This window comes from Eulemur rufifrons, chromosome 5 (genome assembly GCF_041146395.1).
Source record: "Eulemur rufifrons isolate Redbay chromosome 5, OSU_ERuf_1, whole genome shotgun sequence".
Lineage (NCBI taxonomy): Eukaryota > Metazoa > Chordata > Mammalia > Primates > Lemuridae > Eulemur > Eulemur rufifrons.
Genome location: NC_090987.1, coordinates 12,540,168 through 12,545,897, shown reverse-complemented (window position 1 = coordinate 12,545,897; position 5,730 = coordinate 12,540,168). Strand labels below are relative to the sequence as shown.

General features: G+C 39.2%; 1 pseudogene; it reads left to right on the top strand.

Moving 5' to 3' along the window:
- The first annotated feature begins 771 nt into the window (after positions 1 to 771).
- LOC138383159 (large ribosomal subunit protein uL3m pseudogene) lies at positions 772 to 1,534 on the top strand (annotated as a pseudogene).
- The last annotated feature ends 4,196 nt before the right edge of the window (positions 1,535 to 5,730 follow it).

Genomic DNA, 5,730 nt, shown 5'->3' with positions numbered 1-5,730 from the left:
TGAGGCCAGGAGTTTGAGACCAGTCTGGGCAAAATAGTGAGACCCCCATCTCTACATAAAATACAAAAAATTAGCAGAGTGTGGTGGCATGCCTGTAGTCCCAGCTACTTGGGTGGCCGAGGCAGAAAGATCTCTTGAGCCCAGGAGTGTGAGATTGCAGTGAGCTATGATGATGCCACTGCACTCTAGCCGGGCAACAGAGAGAGACCCTGTCTCAAAAAAAAAAAAAAAAAAAAAAAAAAAAGTAGCCTTTGATTAAATGACACACCAGGTAAATAAATATGCATTATGCATTAGAAAAATGGGAGTTTTTCCATTGTAGAGGACATAGGCGAACAGCCAGTAGGAAGTCTCCCCCAGGGCTGCTGTGACTGCGGGTGATGGTGCAGGGATGCCCTGAAAGCCTCGCAGCTGGGTGCCCCAGAGGTGTTGAGAGTGATCCCGCCCCAGAGCCTCTCCATGCCAGGTGGGAGGCTGCTGACCCTGGCCAGCGCCCATGTGCAGGGTTGTGGGGCGGGCATCCTAGGTGCTACCGAGGGATCAGGGAACAGAATAAACATCTGGCTTTTTGTTAGAGACAGCAAGAGTGGTACTTGGTGGGATGAGCATCTTTCTGAAGAAAATGTCCCATTTGTTAAGCAGGTGGTTTCTGATGAAGATAAAGCCCAATTAGCAAGTAAACTACATCTGTTAAAAGATGAACCGTGACCTATACATCCTTGGGAACCAGGTTCCTCTAGAGTTGGCCTTATTGCCTTGAAGCTGGCCGCGATGCCTTTATGGACCACAGATGTTCAAAAACATGTGGTCACATTACTTCAGGTGCAAGACTGTCAAGTCCTTAAATATACTTCAAAGGAAAACCATTAGGGAAAAATGGCAGTCCTATCTGTAGGACGCAAAACTGAATCACCTTTCTGTAAACCTACATCTGTATTGGAATTGTACTGAGAACTTGGATTGTTGCCAAAAACAGAAAGTTAAAATCTTTCATGTCAAAGATGATACCATAATTAAGCCAGGCATTCCTTTCTATGCTGCTCACTTTTGTCCAGGTAGTACGCAGGTGTCACAGCTGGAACTATCGGTAAAGATTTTCAAAGCCTCATGAAAAGATGGGGATTTAAAGTTCAGCCTGCTGCACAGGGTCAAATGAAAACCCACAGGTGACCTGAAGCTCTTTCAACTTGGTGATGTTGTCTGAGTCAGGCCTGGACAAAGGGGAAGCGTAGACAGGACAGCATGTGGACTGAAAGTGTGGAGAATAAACACAAAGCACAATATAACCTATGTAAATGGCTTTGTGCGTGGACATAAAAATTGCTTAGTAAAAGTCAGAGTTTCTAAGCTTCCTGCATGTAAGGATTTCTGTAAAAATCTACCATTCCCTCCCTTCCCTTCCCTTCCCTTCCCTCCCTCCCTCCCTTCCTTCCTTCCTTCCTTCCTTCCTTCCTTTCTCTTTCTCTCTTTCTTTCTTTCTCTCTTTCTTTCCTTCTCTCTTTCAAATAATATCCATTGTGTGTCTTCTATGTAATAGTGATTAAAAGAATTAAAATACATAAAGGAGAATGAAATGTGGTTGAGACCTAATAAGTATTTTGTGGAAAATTATCTTGGGCCTCATCAAAGATAATTTAGAAACATTTATGAAAGTAATTTTAAGCTCTGCCATTTTCTAGTCATTTTACTCTGAGTTTCTGAAAAAAAAATCAGAATCTTATAATCAGAGTTCATGTGAAATTGCAGCACACTGTCTTCTCTCCTTCAAGAGCAACGCTTTGGCTTATATGTACTGTGAACATCACTGCCAATCATTCATCATCCCACTGTTCTAAAGAAATTTGCTGTCCTGAATATCTTTGGTATATGTAGATATTCTAGATGACTCTTTTGGCCAAGAATATAGATCATTTACAAGATAGTGGCAAGTTAATATATAGCATCATGACAGTGAAGCAGATTCCACACACACACACACACACACAAAATCACTAACGGACAGAGAAATTTCATAGAGAAAAGCTAGCAGACAGAGCTGGAAGAAAAACAGATGGGTGAGTCTGTAAGTGGCAGCCAACTACTGGCATTTTATTTTCAGGACAGTTATTCCAATACAGGCCTGTCAGATATAAAATATTGCTTTACTTTACTATCCAAATTACACTTCAAATTCTGATTTATCATGGAATGGTTCTTTCTGGCACTAATCTCGGTCATGACTTTAAACACTGTTGATTCAGCATCCTTCAGAGAATACTGTGTTAATGTACGCTTTGTATTCTTGTCTTACTTTTGACAAGAGAAAAAGTGTGCTAAGAGCTTTATTCTAGAGATCTTCCCTCTTTGGCGAAAAGGCACCAGTATCTACCCAGCTGCTTAAACCTGAAAGCAAAGATCATACTAAGTCCCTCACTCTTTCTTACTTCCCTTTCTCCAGTCATCACTACAGAAGGTTAGTTACCCCTGAGTTCCTCCAGTCCTCACCTCTACCTTCCTCTGTCACTATGCCAATGCAGGGTCCCTCTCTCTCTCTCTCTCTTTCTATATATACATGTGTGTGTATATATATGTACATACACATACACACACATATGGCAATACCCTCTTTACTGACTTGCTAGCAATCAAATTTTTGATTTGCCGACAAAATATTTGTTTCAACATGCAAATCCGATTCATTTATCATTTTCCTACTCAAATTTCTTCCATCATCAGATAAAATTTCTCCATCATCAGATAAAATGTAATGTTTCCTTGAATTGGGAGAAACCTCACAATCAGGCCCCTCTCTGCTCAGCATCTTCTTCCTTCTGTGCTCTGCTCCATCACCGGCTGAGCAGAACATCTCATATTCCAGCCTTCCTCCAAGAGGCTGTCTTTCCCACTTCCTCACCCAGGAAACAGGTACTGGTCTTTCAAGTCTTAGCTTCAGTATCCCCTCCTTGGACATTTGACTCTAGACTCCTCAGCACACTTAAAGGGTACATTTCCTGAGACTCTAATGCACCTTGCACTTATTCATGACATATTATCATTCTTTATTTTTGTATTTATCTCCACATCAGACCATGAATTCACTGAAACTAAAGCCTCTATCATTTCTGTCTGATGTCTTCAGTCCTCTGCATTGACAGGATAACATAATGTGTGCTTAGTAAATAGTTGTTGAATAAATGAATGAATCAACTGTTCCTTAAAACATATGTCTGCATGGATGATCTGCAGACATCTAAACACTTCATGTTAAAAATTAGCTCCTTATTTCTTCTTTTGATTTTATCTGAGACTTACGCATCCATTCTCTGAAGCAAAAAATCTATGAGTGACCTTGTTTGTTTCTGTTTCCTACCTTTAATAAAAAGGAGATCAGAGTCATATGAACTTAACTTACCAAATTTCTCTCAGCTCTTCTATGTTAATTACATGACTGATTTTAACTCATATCTTTGTTCCAGTCTCTTTCCACTTTGGTTCATTCTCTAAACTATTAGATTTATCTTTTCTGAGATCCAATCTAGTTTTGTTTCCTCTATTTGAAAGCTTACTTTGATTTTTTTTCTTTTCTTTTTTTTTATTTCAGCTTATTATGGGGGTACAAAAGTTCAGGTTACATACGTTGCCCATGCACCGCCTATCCCCTTGAGTCAGAGCTCCAGGCGTGTCCCTTCCCCAGACAGTGCGCATTGCACTCATCATGTAGTTGTTGCCTACAAGTATGGTAGCCTGAATTGTAAGACTCTTTTTACCACATTTCCCCAGCATATCTTTAGTTTTATCACCTAATAACCAAACCAATTCCATGTATACCCTATACAATACTTACAGCAAATATTTTGTCTTTCCCCTAACATGCTATGCCCATAGATATCTTCAGATCTTTGCAAATACTCATCTCCTTTTGGGATAGTGGAACTCCTATATTTATTTGAAGACTTAGCTCAAAGTTAGAAGGAAGGGCATTGCATTTGACCTTCTGATAGCTTACTCTTTACACTGATACTCCATTTATTCACCCATTCCTCAAACTTTATTTGTTCACTAACCTTGTGTTAGATATTATTTTAGGCACCAGGGAATTAAAAGATTAAAAATGAAAGTTAAATCCTGTTAGAACTCACACACCTGAGGTAAAATAAATAGACAGCATAATATAATACTGGTTTTTTAAAAAAGGACTAACAGACTTAGGAAAGTACAGTAGTCTTAATGGCATACAATGTGTCTTATTTTTCTCTTACAAAATTCTTAAATTATCTACTTTACAGACTATAAAATTACTGTTTCATAAATTGCCAGAAATATCCTCTTTTGACTCTGTGACTTCATTTGCTTATCATCATCATTTACTTCTAGTCTCTGAGACATACCTCAATTTCTCTTCAGTTTCTAGGTTATAATTCTCAACCACCATTAAGATGAAAGTCTTTGAAATTTCCATAAATCTTGTATGTTATCTTAGTCTTGGAGAGAATACTGGAAATTCACTTTTCTCTGAGGTGTTTCCAGCTGTCAATCATGCTACTTGGATCCTACTTTTCGGGGGCTGTATTTTAGTCATAGCTCCCATGCACTGTTTTATAACTATTTAATTGTCTATCTCTCCTGTCATTTGTGGACTTCTTGAGGGAAGGAACTTTTCTTGTTTATTTTTGTAACTCTAGCTCTGCACAATATTTAGTAGATAATAGGTACTTAAAAACATTTTTCAAAAAATAAGTGAATGAATGACTATTGTTATTTCACTCTTGACTTAGGAGATTGAACCCAAATATTGATGATAGGTGGTAGTCTTGGTTGCTGACAGATTGTGTTCTTTTATGTTTGATTCAAAAGTAGTTTAGAGGTAATTTAAAAATCCTTTTGGAGATGTAAATGCTGCATTTTTTTTTTTTCCCGAAACAGAGTCTCGCTCTGTTGCCTGGGCTAGAGTGCCGTGGCGTCAGCCTAGCGCACAGCAACCTCAAACTCCTGGGCTCAAGCAATCCTCCTGCCTCAGCCTTCCAAGTAGCTGGGACTGCAGAAGTGCGCCACCATGCCCGGCTAATTTTTTCTCTATATTTTTAGTTGTCCAGCTAATTTCTTTCTATTTTTTTTTAGTAGAGATGGGGTCTTGCTCTTGCTCAGGCTGGTCTCGAACTCCTGAGCTCAAATGATCTGCCCACCTCGGCCTCCCAGAGTGCTAGGATTACAGGCCTGAGCCACCGCTCCGGGCCAAGGAGATATAAATGCTGTATTTTATTCTTTGATAGTAACAGCAGATGCTCTCTTAAGCAAATTCTCTTGAGGAATTCTCTAGATTAATTGACACTGCCTGTCATTTGTCTGAGTTATGATGCCCACAGTTTGTGGATACCCCTTTAATGTGCCTGCATACTTTTTGTTTCCTCACTTGAGTTTTATCCTTGCTGAAATTCAGGTCCATTTGTTCTAAAACCCGTTTGTGCCATTGATAGTTAATATAGAAATTATGACATTTAATTAAAGTTGTGTAAACTTACCTAATGTAAGTGTCAAAAGCAAAAGAGTTTTTTTTTTCCTGGGAAAAATTAAGTTGACTCCTTGACTCCTACAGAAAGATATGATGAAAGAGTTGTTAAAAGACGGCTTTCACTACACAATGAGTGCATTGCGCACCGTTTGGGGAGTGGTAACACTTGAAGGTGCTGACTCGGGAAAGGGGGGGTGGGGAAAAAATATGAAACTATTGTTCTTAACTTGCACTGTTCACTT